Source organism: Solea senegalensis, unplaced genomic scaffold, assembly GCF_019176455.1.
Source record: "Solea senegalensis isolate Sse05_10M unplaced genomic scaffold, IFAPA_SoseM_1 scf7180000016670, whole genome shotgun sequence".
NCBI classification, from domain to species: Eukaryota; Metazoa; Chordata; class Actinopteri; order Pleuronectiformes; family Soleidae; genus Solea; species Solea senegalensis.
Window position 1 is genome coordinate 1 of NW_025321947.1, and position 9,552 is coordinate 9,552.

Sequence of the window (9,552 nt, forward strand, 5' to 3'; positions counted from 1 at the left end):
GAACAGGAACACTGAAAAATGCATTTGATAGATCAACAACTGAAAACCACTTAGCAAAGGATGGAACTTGTGAAAGCAAAGTGTAGGGGTTAGGAACACTTGGTGTTCTGGCATGAACAGCTGCATTAACTGCTTTTAAGTCTTGAACAAATCGCCACTCGGGTAGAGATGGTGGTTCTCTAGCTTTTTGAACTGGAAAAATAGGAGTGCAGACAGGTGAGTCATTGCATGGGATAATAACACCAGCTTCCAATAAGGATTTAAAAACAGGTTTAATGCCGTCGACGGCTTCCGGACGCAGAGGGTACTGAACTCGTTTTGGTCTGTAGTCAGACTTAGGAGTGACTATTACAGGTTCACAATTTTTTATGAGACCTACATCATATTTGCCTTGTGCCCACAATTTGGGTGGGACTTGTGCAAGGGCTGGATGGATCTGTTCTGCGGAGAGCATTTGGTGTATGTGTTCGGTTTTATCAAGATTGTGGTCTAGCAAGTAGACAGATTTCAGAGTAGCCACAGTTAATTTGCATGCAGTTTTGAAAACACCCCCCTTTGGCGAGTACGACACATGTGGGTCAGGTGTAGATTGCCAATCTTTGAGCTCAATGCATGATTTTGTCCATGGACCTAAATCTCTCCATTGATCAGTTTGTCCTTTGGAAAGCGAAATATGTGGATGTGAATTGTTAATCAGAAAAAATCGTTGTTGTTCAGCTGTTAAGCTGACAGAAAGTGCACATCGCAGGTCTGTCCAGTAGAGAGAGTCAGTCAGTAGAGTATCTTTGATGTCAGTCCACCATTTAGTTTCATAGTCTCTGTCAAGGTCAGTTGTCACGTGTGACGTGCAATGGAGTGCCTCAGGCTGCATGAAAGCTGCAGTTGGGCTAACCAGTGCATGTGCACGTTCAGTTAGAGATGGAGCCAAAACACTCTCAACTTTCCATTGGTATATGTAGAGCAGCGAGGAGATTAAATCAGGTTGATACTTAGCCATTATATAGGCTTCAGGATTGGGTGGAGTTGTTCGTCTCACAGCTTTAACTCCTTCTGGTGTCGAAATCAGGTCGATGCCAAAAGCCATCATCAAGTCTCGTCCTAACAAGTTGAATGGACAGACTTGGGAAAGCAAAAATGAGTGCTTTACTTTAGTAAATGGTTCAGGATGAGAACACGTAATTGGAGATGTATAGTTCTCTTTCACTGTTGTTCCACATGCACCAATGGAATACATGAAATTGCCACTGAGTTTGGCCTCAGGTATTTCAGAGTATTTTAACACTGTGCGTGTTGCACCCGAGTCAACCATAAATGTAACATCTTTTCCTGCAACATTCAAAATCATAGTGGGCAGTTTCTGCACCATTGAGTCATCATACATGGTGTATGTTCCTATAGGTTTAAACTCAGTTTTTCTCTGTAAAACTTCAATAGTATCTGTGAGTAGTTGGTGTTGTTGCTGCGGTGTAAGCGTGTGAGTGGTGTGTGTGTGTGTGTCATTCTCACTCCCCTTTTTTGAAGGTTCAGGGTAGGCTGTCTGGGTGACGCACGCATCTGGTCCTCCCCTCCCTCGTCTCTCAGATCAGTCAGATGATTGTTGCCAACGGTCATTTCTGCCTCTAGGTGGAGCACCTCTTCCTCTGCCTCGGCCTCGGAATTGTGTGCAATCCTTTGCCCAATGTCCTTTAGTGCCACACAGGAATCACACATCGTAACCTGGTGGTGGTCCCATTCTTGGACCTGATCTCTCTCCTTGCCATGGCCTGCGTCCCCTCTGCATGCCTCTTCCTTCTGACAGCAGGCATTCACTTTAGCAAGGTCACAGTGAGCAGGGGAAACCTCAACCAATTTCAGTCCTAATTGTGTGACAAAGTCCTGATACTGTCGGTCTGCTAGATCAGCATTGTCATTAGTGTCCCAATTCACCGTTTGTGGTCTGAAGTCGCCATCTCTTGGGAAAATGTCTTTCACCTTGGAGAAATCAGATGGTTTCATGTATTTCATCATGACTCTCTGGATTTCGCCTGAGGTTGGTGTGAAATCTTTGATGAACTGAACATAGGCTCGTGCCATGGCAGCGCCACCTTGTGCAGGCTTTGGGAGGTGTGATGCTGCATCAATCAGGTCCTGAGTTGTCCATGGGCGGTAGACAAAACCTGGATTTCCATCCGGACCCATAACTTGCACCATTGGCATCGTAAGAGCTGAATCTGTTGTCTGGTGCGTGCTGCAATTGGAGGGGAGAGGGAGGAGGAGGTGAGGACACTGGAGCCTGGTGAGGGAGTGTTCATGAAAGAGGATGTGGATGACATCGGTGATGACGTGGCAGATGAGGCGTTGTATGGAGGAGGAACCGAAGGCGGAGCCATTGCATCTGGAGGGGGGCGTCTTCGAGGGAGGGACCAGGAAGCGTCATCAACCAGAGAGCTCTGACCGCACCCTGTCAGTTTAGGATAGAGAGAATTCTTTTTACTCTTAGGTTCAAAATCACTTCCTTTGTCTTTCTTATCAACTTTCATACATGTTATCATTTTGCACACTTGTCTCCTTTCTCTCGTTTCACATTCAACTTCCCACTTTTTCAGACATCCTTCATTCTTTTCAATCTCTCTCATTTTATCACTTTTCACTCTCTTTTTGCTCATAATTGTCTGTCTTTCTTTCTCAAGACTTTCACGTAATTTTTTCAGTTGAGTTTTGCTCAACGATCCCCCTTCTGGGAATCCATGATTTGTTACCCAGTAATTCAAACATTCAACACTTTGATCCCCATATTTTTGTTTCATGGCCAGAATAATTGGACTGTCTGGATCATTTTTCGCTCGTTTACTTCCTTGGGTACCCATGTTTCCTTTTTACCAAGAGGCCCTGACTCTTTTGATTATTTACCTCGTATAGACCCTGTCTACCGGTAAGTCCCTGACTTCTAGTAAATAATCCTAGGTGTAGGTCTTTGACGCCTATAACCCACACCTAACTTCAGTGAGAATGGAACGTTCTCACCTACCTCAGTGAGAGTGGAAAGTTCTCACCTACTTTAGTATCAGACCATAAAGATCTGTACCTACAACTCAGTATCAGATTATAAAAATCTGTACCTACAAACTCAGTATCAGGTTATAAAAACCTATACCTACAAACTCAGTATCAGGTTATGAAAACCTATACCTACAAACTCAGTTTCAATTTCAAGGAAGTAAACCCCTTCAATCAAAACCTACAACATGACAGTTCCGTGTCAATGTTCCAAAACAAAAAGGAAGTAAACGATGGAAAATGATGACCAGCAGTAATGCAAGTATCCACAGACTCAGAAAATACATAAAAAAAACTTTTCTCTATTGATTACAGAATCATTGTCATTATTCATGAATCATTGGTAAATTTGGAATTTGGAAAGTCAACATCTCACCGTCTCAAGCGGACGTTATCTTTATCTTGGATCGTCGTGGAGCCAGTCAGTCAATCAATTGGATCGCCGGTCCCCTCTCTCTGAATACTTGGTTGGAGGTAGAGGAAGATCTCCTGGATTCCAGGTGCGCGCTGCCGACGTCCTTTTGATCCCGACGGACTCTCAGACGATCCCACTTCTGACACCAAATTGTTGTGGGAACTTTTGTGAGTGAGATGAAGCACGAGAACTGAGTCGGATGAATACAAGCAAGTTGATTTAATCTGAGTTGCAACCAGAGGAGCACAGTTTACAGAGTCGAAGAGTCTGCAAAGTGAACAACACTGAGCAGAGAGAAACAAGGCGTATATAAACATGTCTTCAGCAGTATGTGTACGTGATACAGAAGAACAGAAGGTTCATTGGATAGAGTAGTTGTCTGATATGATGCCAATAAGCTGTTGTGAGAAACTAGCAGATATCAGTAGAGAACAGGGAGTTTCTTGGGAGGACAGGGACCTTGAGATGAAATGGGAAACTTATAATTGCCCTCTACACCTCGTGTGACCCAAGAAACAACTAACCACTGAACCTTGTGTGACATAAAGAAACTGTGTGTCTGTGTGCATGCAATATGCCATTACAAAAGCCCACCAAAAATAACTTAAACTCTTGAACGTCCCTCTCCACGGAAGTCTTTAGTAAAAGGCGAAAGACTTGTGCATTTTGAAGAGAAACCAGAGTCAACGTAGCCCCTGTCCTGGAGAGCAGCCGAGGAGTCTATCCGCCGGAGTCACCACAGTCTCGGTCGGCCGGCCGGCCGGCCACCTTGGGACGGCCTTCCTTCAACGTTTTTGCTTAGTCGGCCAATAAACCGCCCAGATTTGACTGCATGTTTGGAAGCGCTTTCCTACTGTCGGTTGTGCGCTGCAGTTTTCTATCAGTCGCTGAGGCTGTGGCACATTCCTCGCTCACTGGCACACCTCCAACATTTAGTGGTAGACGTGAGTGCATGAGCAAAGCAGCTCCGTGTCACACTGAGCAGTACAAACTGCCGGGCCATTTCCCACCTCATCCGGGCTTCTGAAATGGTGAGTTGCTCCTGGCATCACTTCAACATCAGGTCACTGCACGGAGTGAACAGAGCAAGCGCCAAAGTATTAACCCTTGGCATGATGGCCATGGATCCATCTCCAACAATCGAGTTCTTCTACAAAGAGTTGGGAAAGGGAGCGTGACATTTGCTTTGAGCTAAAAGACAACACCCACAACCATCACGTTCCCAGCAACTTGGAAAGACTGGGGATGTTGCGCCGCAAGGACGTGAGAAGTTTGGAGATGGGCACACAACGTTGAACTTCGGGCGGCTGACCTTTGCTTACAACGACATCATCGGGGGAAAGCGCGGACGCAGCACCCCACTAGCAAAAATTATGCAGTCAAGACTCCCACGTTTGGGGAATTTGCAGGGGTCAACACAGCCGGAGTGCAATGGCTGAGCCTCGCCCTGGGTGAACCGCCTGCTTGATCATGGTATCTCCCCTGCCAGGTAAGTATGAGGTGTACTCGCCAAACACCGGGTGATCTTGCCAGACACAGCTCTTTGGCTGATGGTGCTGGAAATGAATAATCCCAGAGGCCAATGCCTTGACTCAGTTGCTCGTTAATGCTGTGCTATGTTCAACTTCAACCTCCAGCACACATTGGAGAGGAAACACTCGACCTTTTTTACTGGCATACCTGGCTGTCGTTTCCTATAGATTCAGCAACAACTGGACATGACGGCACCAACAGCCGCTTGCCCATCTCGGTGTCGCTTCCCGATACTGGACTAGAGTGTAGCATGTGGTGGAGATAAAGGCTGAAGTGCAGTGTGTCCGAAAGGCTGACTTTTGAGCCCCGCCACGCGCAGGGGGCCTTGCCCAGTCCATAAAAGCAGTCTGTGTCCCCAACCCCTCGGCTTACGGCCATACCACCCTGAGCACGCCCGATCTCGTCTGATCTCGGAAGCTAAGCAGGGTCGGGCCGGGTTAGTACTTGGATGGGAGACCGCCTGGGAATACCAGGTGCTGTAAGCTTTTACGCTGCTGCTGCTGCTGCTTCCTTACAAGAAACATGGGCTCGCAATTAAATTGACGCACAGGCACGGGTTGATGTCTTTCTGGTTTCAGCTTCGCTTTGCTTTTCACAGAAAAAAGAGAATGGTGCACCGTTCCTGGTGGCACTGCAATACCAGGTCAATGCAAGGAGTGAAGAGAGCAAGCCCCAGTTTTCACCTCCCACTGCTCAAAAATGCATTTAATATTTAATCCCCATATAGAGGACATATCAGATATTTAACTGATAAGAACAGATACTACACTTGATCTTAGCCAAAAGGCCGAGAAGCGATGGCCCACAGGTGTCTGGGGCCAACCCAAGATCTTGGCACACAAGTCAGTTGTTGTGGTGCCATGTTTTTAAGGGCGCATAACAAAGGCTGCTGCTGCTGATCACCTCCGCCCCAAGGTTGACCTAAGTGCACCTCTGAGCCTTGACAGACAGCTGCTTGACATTTGACACACTCAAAGGGCGCAGCCTTACAGCAAAGCCCACCAAAAATAACTTAAACTCTTGAACGTCCCTCTCCACGGAAGTCTTTAGTAAAAGGCGAAAGACTTGTGCATTTTGAAGAGAAACCAGAGTCAACGTAGCCCCTGTCCTGGAGAGCAGCCGAGGAGTCTATCCGCCGGAGTCACCACAGTCTCGGTCGGCCGGCCGGCCGGCCACCTTGGGACGGCCTTCCTTCAACGTTTTTGCTTAGTCGGCCAATAAACCGCCCAGATTTGACTGCATGTTTGGAAGCGCTTTCCTACTGTCGGTTGTGCGCTGCAGTTTTCTATCAGTCGCTGAGGCTGTGGCACATTCCTTGCTCACTGGCACACCTCCAACATTTAGTGGTAGGCGTGAGTGCATGAGCAAAGCAGCTCCGTGTCACACTGAGCAGTACAAACTGCCGGGCCATTTCCCACCTCATCCGGGCTTCTGAAATGGTGAGTTGCTCCTGGCATCACTTCAACATCAGGTCACTGCACGGAGTGAACAGAGCAAGCGCCAAAGTATTAACCCTTGGCATGATGGCCATGGATCCATCTCCAACAATCGAGTTCTTCTACAAAGAGTTGGGAAAGGGAGCGTGACATTTGCTTTGAGCTGAAAGACAACACCCACAACCATCACGTTCCCAGCAACTTGGAAAGACTGGGGATGTTGCTCCGCAAGGACGTGAGAAGTTTGGAGATGGGCACACAACGTTGAACTTCGGGCGGCTGACCTTTGCTTACAACGACATCATCGGGGGAAAGCGCGGACGCAGCACCCCACTAGCAAAAATTATGCAGTCAAGACTCCCACGTTTGGGGAATTTGCAGGGGTCAACACAGCCGGAGTGCAATGGCTGAGCCTCGCCCTGGGTGAACCGCCTTCTTGATCATGGTATCTCCCCTGCCAGGTAAGTATGAGGTGTACTCGCCAAACACCGGGTGGCTCTTGCCAGACACAGCTCTTTGGCTGATGGTGCTGGAAATGAATAATCCCAGAGGCCAATGCCTTGACTCAGTTGCTCGTTAATGCTGTGCTATGTTCAACTTCAACCTCCAGCACACATTGGAGAGGAAACACTCGACCTTTTTTACTGGCATACCTGGCTGTCGTTTCCTATAGATTCAGCAACAACTGGACATGACGGCACCAACCGCCGCTTGCCCATCTCGGTGTCGCTTCCCGATACTGGACTAGAGTGTAGCATGTGGTGGAGATAAAGGCTGAAGTGCAGTGTGTCGAAAGGCTGACTTTTGAGCCCCGCCACGCGCAGGGGGCCTTGCCCAGTCCATAAAAGCAGTCTGTGTCCCCAACCCCCCGGCTTACGGCCATACCACCCTGAGCACGCCCGATCTCGTCTGATCTCGGAAGCCAAGCAGGGTCGGGCCTGGTGAGTACTTGGATGGGAGACCGCCTGGGAATACCAGGTGCTGTAAGCTTTTACACCGCTGCACGCTTTTACACTGCTGCTTCCTTACAAGAAACATGCCCCTCCACGAGCAGGGGCCTTGCCCAGTCCATAAAAGCAGTCTGTGTCCCCAACCCCTCGGCTTACGGCCATACCACCTTGAGCACGCCCGATCTCGTCTGATCTCGGAAGCTAAGCAGGGTCGGGCCGGGTTAGTACTTGGATGGGAGACCGCCTGGGAATACCAGGTGCTGTAAGCTTTTACGCTGCTGCTGCTGCTGCTTCCTTACAAGAAACATGGGCTCGCAATTAAATTGACGCACAGGCACGGGTTGATGTCTTTCTGGTTTCAGCTTAGCTTTGCTTTCACAGAAAAAGAGAATGGTGCACCGTTCCTAGGTAGCACTGCAATACCAGGTCAATGCAAGGAGTGAAAGCCCAGTTTTCCTCCCACTGCTCAAAAATGCATTTAATATTTAATCCCCATATAGAGGACCTTATCGAATGTTAAACTGATAAGAACAGATACTACACTTGATCTTAGCCAAAAGGCCGGCGATGGCCCACGGGTGTCGCAGGGCCAGCAAGATCTTGGCACACAAGTCAGTTGTTGTGGTGCCATGTTTTTAAGGGCGCATAACAAAGGCTGCTGCTGCTGATCACCTCCGCCCCAAGGTTGACCTAAGTGCACCTCTGAGCCTTGACAGACAGCTGCTTGACATTTGACACACTCAAAGGGCGCAGCCTTACAGCAAAGCCCACCAAAAATAACTTAAACTCTTGAACGTCCCTCTCCACGGAAGTCTTTAGTAAAAGGCGAAAGACTTGTGCATTTTGAAGAGAAACCAGAGTCAACGTAGCCCCTGTCCTGGAGAGCAGCCGAGGAGTCTATCCGCCGGAGTCACCACAGTCTCGGTCGGCCGGCCGGCCACCTTGGGACGGCCTTCCTTCAACGTTTTTGCTTAGTCGGCCAATAAACCGCCCAGATTTGACTGCATGTTAGGAAGCGCTTTCCTACTGTCGGTTGTGCGCTGCAGTTTTCTATCAGTCGCTGAGGCTGTGGCACATTCCTCGCTCACTGGCACACCTCCAACATTTAGTGGTAGACGTGAGTGCATGAGCAAAGCAGCTCCGTGTCACACTGAGCAGTACAAACTGCCGGGCCATTTCCCACCTCATCCGGACTTCTGAAATGGTGAAAGGTTGCTCTGGCATCACTTCAACATCAAGGTCACTGCAGGTAGGCAGGGCGCCAGCGTAAAGTAATGCTCCCTTGGCATGATGGCCATGGATCCATACTCCAACAATCGAGTTGCTTACAAAAGAGTTGGGAAAGGCATTGACATTTGCTGAGCTAAAGACAACACCCACCAACCATCCGCGTTCAGCAACTTGGAAAAGACTGAAGATGTTGTGCGGGGCGGTAAGAAAGTTTGGAGATGGGCACCTGGCGTTGAACCCGGTGACTGACCTTTGCTTACAACGACTTCATCGGGGGAAAGCGCGGACGCAGCACCCCACTAGCAAAAATTATGCAGTCAAGACTCCCACGTTTGGGGAATTTGCAGGGGTCAACACAGCCGGAGTGCAATGGCTGAGCCTCGCCCTGGGTGAACAGCCTTCTTGATCATGGTATCTCCCCTGCCAGGTAAGTATGAGGTGTACTCGCCAAACACCGGGTGGCTCTTGCCAGACACAGCTCTTTGGCTGATGGTGCTGGAAATGAATAATCCCAGAGGCCAATGCCTTGACTCAGTTGCTCGTTAATGCTGTGCTATGTTCAACTTCAACCTCCAGCACACATTGGAGAGGAAACACTCGACCTTTTTACTGGCATACCTGGCTGTCGTTTCCTATAGATTCAGCAACAACTGGACATGACGGCACCAACAGCCGCTTGCCCATCTCGGTGTCGCTTCCCGATACTGGACTAGAGTGTAGCATGTGGTGGAGATAAAGGCTGAGGTGCAGTGTGTCCGAAAGGCTGACTTTTGAGCCCCGCCACGCGCAGGGGGCCTTGCCCAGTCCATAAAAGCAGTCTGTGTCCCCAACCCCCCGGCTTACGGCCATACCACCCTGAGCACGCCCGATCTCGTCTGATCTCGGAAGCCAAGCAGGGTCGGGCCTGGATAGTACTTGGATGGGAGACCGCCTGGGAATACCAGGTGCTGTA

General features: G+C 49.0%; 12 non-coding genes across 12 annotated transcripts; 4 read left to right on the forward strand and 8 right to left on the reverse strand.

Annotated features, from left to right (window-relative positions):
• Window positions 1-4,025: 4,025 nt before the first annotated feature.
• Window positions 4,026-4,137, reverse strand: LOC122763288. The gene has a single exon (XR_006358999.1). It is a non-coding gene; the product is annotated as a U5 spliceosomal RNA (small nuclear RNA).
• A 647-nt stretch (window positions 4,138-4,784) lies between these two features.
• Window positions 4,785-4,948, reverse strand: LOC122763284. The gene has a single exon (XR_006358995.1). It is a non-coding gene; the product is annotated as a U1 spliceosomal RNA (small nuclear RNA).
• A 402-nt stretch (window positions 4,949-5,350) lies between these two features.
• On the forward strand, window positions 5,351-5,469 carry LOC122763283. Its single transcript, XR_006358994.1, has one exon. It is a non-coding gene; the product is annotated as a 5S ribosomal RNA (ribosomal RNA).
• Window positions 5,470-5,590: 121 nt separating this feature from the next.
• On the reverse strand, window positions 5,591-5,783 carry LOC122763286. Its single transcript, XR_006358997.1, has one exon. It is a non-coding gene; the product is annotated as a U2 spliceosomal RNA (small nuclear RNA).
• Window positions 5,784-5,965: 182 nt separating this feature from the next.
• On the reverse strand, window positions 5,966-6,078 carry LOC122763289. Its single transcript, XR_006359000.1, has one exon. It is a non-coding gene; the product is annotated as a U5 spliceosomal RNA (small nuclear RNA).
• A 647-nt stretch (window positions 6,079-6,725) lies between these two features.
• LOC122763294 lies at window positions 6,726-6,889 on the reverse strand. Its single transcript, XR_006359005.1, has one exon. It is a non-coding gene; the product is annotated as a U1 spliceosomal RNA (small nuclear RNA).
• Window positions 6,890-7,291: 402 nt separating this feature from the next.
• LOC122763292 lies at window positions 7,292-7,410 on the forward strand. Its single transcript, XR_006359003.1, has one exon. It is a non-coding gene; the product is annotated as a 5S ribosomal RNA (ribosomal RNA).
• A 110-nt stretch (window positions 7,411-7,520) lies between these two features.
• On the forward strand, window positions 7,521-7,639 carry LOC122763291. Its single transcript, XR_006359002.1, has one exon. It is a non-coding gene; the product is annotated as a 5S ribosomal RNA (ribosomal RNA).
• A 119-nt stretch (window positions 7,640-7,758) lies between these two features.
• On the reverse strand, window positions 7,759-7,941 carry LOC122763287. Its single transcript, XR_006358998.1, has one exon. It is a non-coding gene; the product is annotated as a U2 spliceosomal RNA (small nuclear RNA).
• A 179-nt stretch (window positions 7,942-8,120) lies between these two features.
• LOC122763290 lies at window positions 8,121-8,233 on the reverse strand. The gene has a single exon (XR_006359001.1). It is a non-coding gene; the product is annotated as a U5 spliceosomal RNA (small nuclear RNA).
• A 638-nt stretch (window positions 8,234-8,871) lies between these two features.
• LOC122763285 lies at window positions 8,872-9,035 on the reverse strand. The gene has a single exon (XR_006358996.1). It is a non-coding gene; the product is annotated as a U1 spliceosomal RNA (small nuclear RNA).
• A 402-nt stretch (window positions 9,036-9,437) lies between these two features.
• On the forward strand, window positions 9,438-9,552 carry LOC122763293 (the record flags this gene model as incomplete). Its single annotated transcript, XR_006359004.1, has 1 exon — window positions 9,438-9,552. It is a non-coding gene; the product is annotated as a 5S ribosomal RNA (ribosomal RNA).